A 9,629-nucleotide genomic window follows, 5' to 3' on the forward strand; every position below is an offset into this window, starting at 1 on the left:
GCCCCAACGCCCCAATCGGCCATGCTCTGAGCCCAACCTGGGGCTGCACCTAGGGATGGGGCCTGCCCTCTGCCACCTGGGAGCAGGCCTAAGCCAGCAGGTCGTTATCTCCCAAGGGGTCCCAGACTGCGAGAGGGCACAGGCCAGGCTGAGGGACCCCCCCCTTCCGCCCGAGTGCACAAATTTTTGTGCACCAGGCCTCTAGTATATTTATATTTATCATGAAGGTATAGCACCAGGCACAATGAGGGAATACAATTGACTATGACACGACACCTGCTCCTCAATGAGTTCATGGTCAGACAGAGATACACAAAAGAAATGACTGCAGAGCAAGACCCCAGCAAAAAGCATCTCAAGGAAAGTATAGGTCTGATGTGTTTTCTGTAGAGAACTCGATTCTCTGATAAGATGATGGGGATTTAAGCCCAGGTCCAGGGCCCTTATTCTTAACCATGTCTCTCGGCTATGCTCACTGAGGTTGGTGTGAATTTAGCATTGGTACACATTACAAGCCAGCAAGTTTTCATTTCGCATATTTTAATGTAAACTGTCCAAATGCTTTGTCTTCTGTGGAATTAAGGACTCTACCAGCCCTGTGAGCTTTTTCTGCACACAGGTCTGGTCTTCAGGATTATATCGAGGTCAACCTTTTGAAGATTGAATATGACTTGACTTACATGTAAAGCAGCAACACACATTCTCCCCTACTTCCTACTTATGTAACTTTGAGCAAGTTACTTAGCTTCTCTGTATATCATCTATAAAATGGAGTTAATAAGAGTATCTATACCATAGTACTATGTGCTGAGGGTACAAAGATTATTAAAAAGCAATGAGAAAACCAATAGCAGTTAATTAGATAAAATGTAATAACATTCAGGAGAAACTATTACAAACTGTACATAACAGTCTGGTCCATAGAGTGTATATAGTGTTCATAGTGAACACAGTACATAGCTATATAGATCCATTGTTCTTATTAGGGAGAAGGACTAGTCCATGATACTCTGGTGCAGTCTTTCTATTGAGTCTTTAAGTCTATAGTTCAAAAACCATGATGTAGCAACAGAGCTTCAGTGATTATTTGCATTTTGAAAAGGTAACAGAGATGATGAAAACTGGCAGTATCTACTGAAGCTGAGCACTTCAGCAGTTCTTAGCAATTCTCTCTCATCACTACATATCCAACAGAAACGTTCATATGTTCTCCAAAAGACATCTATAAGAATGTTCAAAATGGCACTATTCATAATTGGTAAAAACTGGAAATTACCCAAGTACTCATCCATATACATTATAGTGTATTCACTCGATGCTAGACAATAGTTATAATGAACAAAACCACACTGCATGCAACAGCGTGGGTGGATTTTACAGACACAGTGCTGCGCAAAGAAGCCAGGAATAAAATGTACCCACTCTATGACTGCATCTCAACAAAGTTCAAAACAGCAAAACCCGTCTATGATGTAGAAGCCAGGTAGTGCTTCCTTACAGGGTACAGTTGTTAGAAGGCATTACAAGAGGGGTTCCTGGGGTTTTGGTAATGTCTGTTTCTGGCTCTGAGCACTAGTCAGGTGGGCATATGCAGATGGTAAAAATGGGTCAAACCATACGCTTAAGATATATACTTTTCTTAATGTCTGTTATTTTTTAATAAAATACTACCCACAAACTGTTACAGTCCTCTTCACTATCCCCCCACCCCACCCCGACACACACACACACACACACACACACACACACACACACACACACACCACATGCTTTTTAGCTTTGTGCATCACTGAACCCTGGACCGGCACTCTGACAACCCACCCAATGTAAGTCTTAACAATGTTTCCTTCTGCAAGCATAATGCCAGTAGAAAGTGTTGCTGCAAACCACTCTTAGAATCACTGTTTTCTTTGATTATGATTAGCTCATTGGTGCCACATGTTCTATGAGGCATTAAGACAACATTTTAAAATGGCAAAATAATGAAAGAGGCATTTGGTGGTAAAGCAACTAAACAGGTTGTCTTTATTTTCCAAAAACAACCTGCAGTCACCCACCAAATTCTGTTTTGAAATGTCATCAGTACTTGGGGGGGAAAACTATCAACTGACAACGATTATTTATAAAAAGGCCTTGTAAAGGGCATTAAAGATGTCAAGAGTGTTTTATCTTCTAACCTGAAACCTGTCTCAGACAGAAATAAAAATGGCTGCAGAGTCAACACTTGGCTTTCATGGTAATGCTGCATTTGAGGGCACCTGGGCCAAGGTTATGTGTTCAGTCGGTGAAAATGTGTAATTCATGGGGTAACTGGAAAAACCACCGGACAGGAAGATGGATGATTGAACATTTTCTGTGCCACCATTTCTGTGCTAATGATCAGGTAAACACCTCGGAGAAAAACAGAAGCCAGGATTGTTCCAGCCATTCTCGGACCACCTCTCGCTCTGGCTGAGAAGCCGTTAGCTTGCTGAGGGCTCCTCCAGAAGAGACCAGCTGCAGAGCCCCTGGGAGGACACACCCTCCCTCCTACACTTTAGAGCCTAGTAAATAGCTCATTAGTCATAGGCACCTGCTGGGGAGAAACTAATGTGGGGCAGAGCCAGGACTCAAAGCAAGTTTGCTGATTCCAAGGCCCAAGCTCATAACTATTACACAGTACTGCTTTCTAATTTATATTATTTTTTTCACTGTATACATACTTATATCAAAAAAACTTAATGCTGACACTATTGTAGATGGCCCCCATTTACCTTCACTTTGCCCACCTCCACCCGCCCCTATCTCCCCCTTCCTTTGTCTTCACCACACTATTGTCCATATCTATGGGTTATGCATATATGTTATGCTAATCTGTTCACCTTCTTTATCCAGTCACTCCCAGCCCCTCCACTCTGGCGCCTACCAGTCTGTTCCATGTGTCCATGCTCTGGTTCCATTTTGTTCATCAGTTTATTTTGTGCATTAGATTCCACATAGTAGGAGATCATATGGTATTTCTCTTTCTCTGAATGGCTATTTTGCTTAGCATAATACTTGAAGCACCTTTTTGTGCTCTTTCTAGAAAGAGGAATAAGAATGGGGCAAGGCCAAGGAATTCATTGTTGATTCACACCCATATCTTCAGATCCTGGATTTCCACCAGCCATTCGATGGGAGGTATGGCTCCAGGTGACACAGACCTCTGTGGAATCACTGAGTTCTCTGAGGATAGTGTGCTCCATCATGTTACTTTCCAATCTATTCCATTTAGGTAAACCTCCGTGAACACATGCACACACATTATGACAAAAAAAATTTTTGGAGACAGCAAAGGTCAGATATGCAAGTCTTCAAGTTCAATCTCATTTTGACTGACTTCTACAGGAAGCCCAGGCAGCTCTTCAAAATTAACCTCTTATTTGTGGTTCTTAGTTCCCATCTGTAGCTAATGTGTATCTTGTTTGGTTTCTCTTATTTATTCTTTAAGAACTATGTCAATATTCTTCCATTCTACTTTATTAAATAGCCATGACTGGATAGTATAATGATACACAAAAGCTAAAGAAAAGGGTTTGTTACGTACTATGAAACATAATACAGCATCTGTTAAGAATGGAGCTCACTTTCCTAGTCATCATACGTTTTGTTTTTTAAATACTATACTTATGGGTTAGATTTGTTTTATGTATGTTTTTTTTATTTACATTCCCTTATGAATAAATATACTTTTAATAAATAAATATACCGCCATAGCCGGTTTGGCTCAGTGGATAGAGCGTCGGCCTGCGGCCTCAAGGGTCCCAGGTTCGATTCCGGTCAAGGGCATGTGCCTTGGTTGTGGGCACATCCCCAGTGCGGGGTGTGCAGGAGGCAGCTGATCGATGATTCTCTCTCATCGATATTTCTAACTATCTCTCTCCCTTCCTCTCTGTGGAAAATCAATAAAATATATTTAAAAATATATATATACCTTTCATACACACAAACACACACACACACACACACATACACACACACACATACACACACACATATCTGATGTGATTCAAAGTAATTTTCAAAGATATGCATACAAAATCAGTGCATTTGGAATTAAAGCACATTATACACAAAGTGAAAAGAATTATTGCATAAAACACAGTTAGCATGTATCTTGCCTATATAAAACAAAGTATATAGTAGCCATTGTATATCTGGAGTATTTTTCTTTATCAATATATTTTTTATTTATTTCAGAGAAGAAGGGAGAGAGAGAGATAGAAACATCAATGATGAGAGAGAATCATTGGCTGCCTCCTGCACGCCCCACACTTGGGCTCGAGCCCGCCACCTGGGCATGTGCCCTAACCTGACCTGAAATGGAGCCATGACCTCCTGGTTCATAGATCAATGCTCAACCACTGAGCCATGCTATCTGGGCCCTTCCTCCTTGAAAAATAAAGTCCATTATCTATTTGTTGAGTAAATAACAATGAATTTTTCTAAAAATGAATTTGGTAGGTAATGGTAAATTCATTGGGTTCTGGGCTTCAGCCCACCAACTATTCTAGAGAGATTTTAAAAAATATTACATGAAATACAATGTAAATTGTTTAAATAAACATATTTATGTTTAAATATCTGGATAATAAATATAGCCCCACATTTGAGATGTGTGGGCTTTTCCCAGTTATCTCATTAATAATGAAGTACAGTTATTAGCCTCCTTTTCTAAACTTTTTATAGTATTTTCAAATGTTGAATAAAAAGTTCATGTATTAATTTCAGCATTTTATTTTAAAGGATAAGAGTCCTATATTTCTCTCTACACCCCAAATTACATCCCATGTGCGTAACATATTTATAAACTTATTAAACTTGCTAACTAAGGCCCCTATAAAAAGATTTACCAAAATTGTGCAAAACCAAGATTGATGATAAGGAAACCTCTAGCACAGCCAGTCAATAATTTATTATATTGGCTGGGGGAATATAAAAGGGGTGGTCTGCAAAATTCCATATTGTCCAAGTTTATCAATATTTAGTTTCCTAAAATACTGCTCCAGAATCGCAGACAAACCTCAGACAAAATTATTTCCTTAATGCTTGTTTCCTCCCACATTTAATGTTTCTAAAATTGCAATTATTTTACAATGAATTTTTACATTTTATGGTATTTCCCATTAAAAAAAAGAGCTATACTAAATTGATGTCAGATCTGACAAGAGATAGAAATTCAGAATCACAGAAATATAGTAAATATAGTATTATTCATCAAGGGAAACTTTAATCTAAGTACTTTTTAATTTGCTATTTCTTCCAGTAATACTTACTAAGGTTACTATTCACCCTAGCCACAATCTCCTAAAACAAAGAAACGGCATAACCCTGGAACCAATACATTTTTAACCATTTTTTCCTATATTCACAACTAATGCCAAGTTATCTTTTTATTTATTTATTTATTTATTTTCTATATTCACAACTAATGCCAAGTTATCTTATTTTTTATTTATTATTATTCTGCTGATTAATTTTGTTTCTTACCAATGTGAAGAACCAGAGAGTAAAATAGAGAGTAGAAAGGTAGATAAAAGAAACACATTGTTAGGCCAGAACCTGGCCATCACATAGCTTGGCCAAATTACATGCAGTGCTTTCTGTAACCATTCGTGCAAACACCTTGGCTAAAAGTGTCCTCTGATGGCCTGGAACTTACTTTGGCATTAAGAATTTTCAGCCACGCAACATAATTTGCCCAATAAGTTTTTAAAATTTTTTTTTAAAAAAACAGTTAGTTATCTGTCGTGATTTTACCGGCACATTTTAAGGGAAGACATTATCAATAGCCAATTCATTTATATATTCATTCATCTTTTAAAAAACATAATGGGCACATTTTAAAATATGCCAAATTCCATTTAAAATCTCTACTATCTCAAAATTTCTGCATTAACTCCTGATTATTTTGAAGGACTTGTCTATATGATTGCTACACAATCTCACAACATCATTTCTCACACATCCTCAAGTAAACCAGCTGGCTCAAAGGGTTGTACAGATTTCCAAAACGCCTAAAGTTGATTGTTGGAAAAGACTATCATCCAATTTGTCAGGCTTCTTATTGCTCCAAATATCACTGCATGTATTCTTTGCTCCAAAACAAGAGTTTATTCTGCTGAATTACTGAGCAAAATCTAGATATTTGCTTCAACTGCCTTTATCCAGATTTGTGTGAAATATGTTCATGCTAGATATATAGTCTTGATGCTGCTCTGACCCTACAGAACCTAACAAAGAAGGTGTGTGTGTGTGTGTGTGTGTGTGTGTGTGTGTGTGTGCTGGGAGGGGGGGCGGTGGGTGGTGGAAGAGGGGAAGTTCCAGCCATTGCAATAGAGAATGTGAAGCCCCAAAGCTCACACAGTTTCCTGCAGCCAGCTGGAACCACATCAATATAAAGGCACCTCATCTACTATTAATTTTTAAACTACATATTATGACATATCACCACAACCACCCAATCCACCAGCTAGAACGGAACCCTATGATTTTAACGCACTTGGTCTCATGCAGAGATGGCCTTACAAAGAGAGACAGCTCAGCTCATCATCAATTGAGAGATGGTGCTAGAAAGTAAGGGAGAGATGCTTTCATTTCATGTTAATGCTTTTTGTTCCTTCTTTAAAGCTTTTTCCTCAGTTTTATGTCTGAATTAGTTTATGGTAAAGTTAGATAAAGTATTGTTTAGAACAAAATAATTTTATATCAATAGCTGAAAATATATTTTATTGCTAATATGGCATCTTTTCTTGTGTGACCAAAGTAATCCAGCAAGTAACCAATTGAAACAGAAGACAAACTGAGTCCAGGAGAGCAATTCTTTATAGAAGGAAGTGCGTGGAGATAAAGCATGCAGGAGGAATCCGTGCCCAGGTGAAGGGCAAACAGAAGCCTTCTCTTAGTTCTTCCCTCCTCTCCCACACCTGCTCTTGTTTCTCCCTCTTCTCTTTCTTAATCGCACTCTGTCAGCTGCTCAGAACCAGAATATTAATTTACCTCAATGACAGGCTTAATGCTTTTCCTTGGAACTAAGGGATACTAAATATTCAAGAACTTAATTTGGTTCTGTATGAAAAAAGTCTTAATTCAGAAAGATCTGGTGGAAAGAAAAGGAGGCTTCCATTTGTCCCTAAATGTTAACATACCATCATTGGTGATAACTCTGAATTAGTGTGGTATCTAAATGTAATGAAAATCCTTACTTGTTGCCTCCTAAGCAAATCCCCTCTCCCAGTAAAAGTAACAGCTTAGTCATAGAATGCTCAATGAATGTTACAGATAGATTAATGTCTTGACATTATCCTCTCAGTGATACAACTAATTCAGGCATTAATGTCTATAAGAGAGGACAGGACAGGCAAACTCAACTATAAGTCCACATTAGAGATAGTGGGGACAGATAAGGTTCAGGAACTATATCATAGCTTTGTAGGCTTTAACAACTTAAACTTTGACATGGTGTGAAAAGTATCTTTAGAGCTCAAATAATAGGCTAGTCTAGGTGGAAAAACAACTTAGTTTGAATAGAATGGTGGGGAAAAAAATTCAATTTAAGGAGTCAGAACATCTGTTTCAAAACTTGCCCTGCCATTTATTACCTGTGACCTTGGACACACTGCCTCTCTTAGCTTCTCTTAATCACCTTATCTGAAAATTGGGAAAATGTAAGTACATACATGATGAGATTGTTGAAATGCAGTGGATAGATAAATATTTTACAAAACAACTTTCCTCCACTGCAGCTGTGCACTATCAACTCATAACAAAATATTTTGGGGGGATGATGGGAAGGAGAAACTTATATTCTTTCTGATATGACCATTGCCTGACACCTGCATTGCTTGAAATATTGAGTCTCTCTTAATCTCATATTGTCATATGTGAAATTATTTGAGATCTATTCATATATTTAGTGAGGACCTGCTTTCTTCCTCAACAGGATTGAAGTCTAAATATAAAAGAGAAATGCAAATTATTACAATCCAGAATGTAAGAGCCACAGCAAGGCAGGCTGCTGGTATACTGACAGGGTAGGAGCCGGGCATTCAGAGGCAGCAGAGGGAGGGGTCCATGAGCCTGAGGGACCTGGGGGAAGGAGAGATTTTTCTAGATGGAACTTAAAGAAAGATATCCAAACTCTAAAATATTTTTAGAAGTTTAAAATAATCTTTTTGCATGTTTCTAAATTCATACGGCTTAAGTAGCCACATTGAATCATTCATAATTGTATACATTTTTCTCCAGTGACTCTAATTGAGATAATTTTAAGAGTAGTAGAGATATTTGCTTCTTGAGATTCATGCGACCCTCCATAGGAATAAGCAGTGATGGGAATAAATTGATAAAACCACAACAAACCTTCTACTTTTATATACTTGTAATTAACTGGAGACAATTATACCAAATACACCTTCGATATTTGGTGTATAGAAATGCCTGTAGAAGTCAGTTTTCTCTCAAATAACAGTTCGCTCCAGAATCACGTCTTCATCATTATCACCACCATCATCACAGCTAACTCTTTCATCGTGTTTATGTACTAAATACTATTGAAAGTACTTAGTAGATGGGAACCCATTTATTCCCCCAAATGATGAAATGTTCTCCCAAAAGTCAATGGCCTTAGCAATTTTGCTAAAATTTTCTTACTTGATGAGCCATCTTTCTATTGGCTGGAGCATGCCCAGCACAGATTTACCAACCACTTCTTACTTCTTTGTAGAGCATATAATAGGGTCACTTCATATAACTAAATCATGGTGAAATAAATATCACTTTTTGTAGGCTTTTGCATTCTTACTTCATATCGTACCACTTAGCTCTTAGCTGTTTTCTCTGGACAACTTTTCACAAATAAATTAAATTTTTACTCTTCACAGAAGTTACAATGTAGTGATTACCAGATTGGGACAAGCAAGTTTCCCTGGTAAGTTCTTGCAGAGTAGTCAGTTGGGTTCACTCCTGGACTAACATGATTTGCTCCCATCAGTACAAGCTATTCCAATCCATGCATCTGCAAAATGACAAATTAGTACTAGTCGGAACTTTGGGGACATGCATGAAGAGGGAAATCAAGGATATTAAATTCAAAGGTCTATTACTGTATATGACCACTGATGTTACAAGGTAGCTTGATGTATGGCCTATCTAATAAAAGCATAGATGTAATATTTAAGAACAAAGTTTAAAAGCCACTGCTATCAAATTTCATTTTTATATTATATTGATGCATCAACTGTGTACTAGTATTTTGTACATGTAATTCAGGTATTTCATTACTCTTGCAATTAACCTACTAGAAGAAACATTTAACACTACAACTTCTGCCTCTATTACCCTTAAAATGAGATGACTAGGAAATTAGAAGATAAATTATAAGTCTGAATAATAACATGCCCACAATTGCCCTCGCCAGTTTGGCTCAGTGGATAACTTGCAGCGGTTCTCAACCTGTTGGTCTCAAACAATGAAAATACATCCTGCATATCAGATACTTACATTACGATTCATAACAGTAGCAAAATTACAGTTATGAAGTAGCAACAAAAATAATTTCACGGTTGGGTCACCACAACATGAGGAACTGTATTTAAATGGCCAGAAGGCTG

General features: G+C 37.8%; 1 long non-coding RNA gene across 7 annotated transcripts in view; it reads right to left on the reverse strand.

The window, feature by feature from the left end:
• Nucleotides 1-746: 746 nt before the first annotated feature.
• Nucleotides 747-9,629, reverse strand: part of LOC107184592 — a 103,639-nt gene continuing 94,756 nt past the window's right edge. For 5 of the 7 annotated variants that reach the window (XR_001515483.1, XR_001515475.1, XR_001515473.1 and 2 more), the window contains 3 exons: nt 8,922-9,034; nt 7,620-7,668; nt 2,964-3,060 (listed from right to left, as the gene is read on the reverse strand). This is a non-coding gene — a long non-coding RNA (uncharacterized LOC107184592). Of the gene's footprint in view, nt 762-2,963; nt 3,061-7,619; nt 7,669-8,921; nt 9,035-9,629 lie in introns of those variants that run through there. The other 2 variants (XR_001515472.1, XR_001515477.1) reach the window with 2 other exon arrangements.

The sequence above is a fragment of the Myotis davidii genome, unplaced genomic scaffold, assembly GCF_000327345.1.
Source record: "Myotis davidii unplaced genomic scaffold, ASM32734v1 scaffold304, whole genome shotgun sequence".
Classification (NCBI taxonomy): Eukaryota; Metazoa; Chordata; class Mammalia; order Chiroptera; family Vespertilionidae; genus Myotis; species Myotis davidii.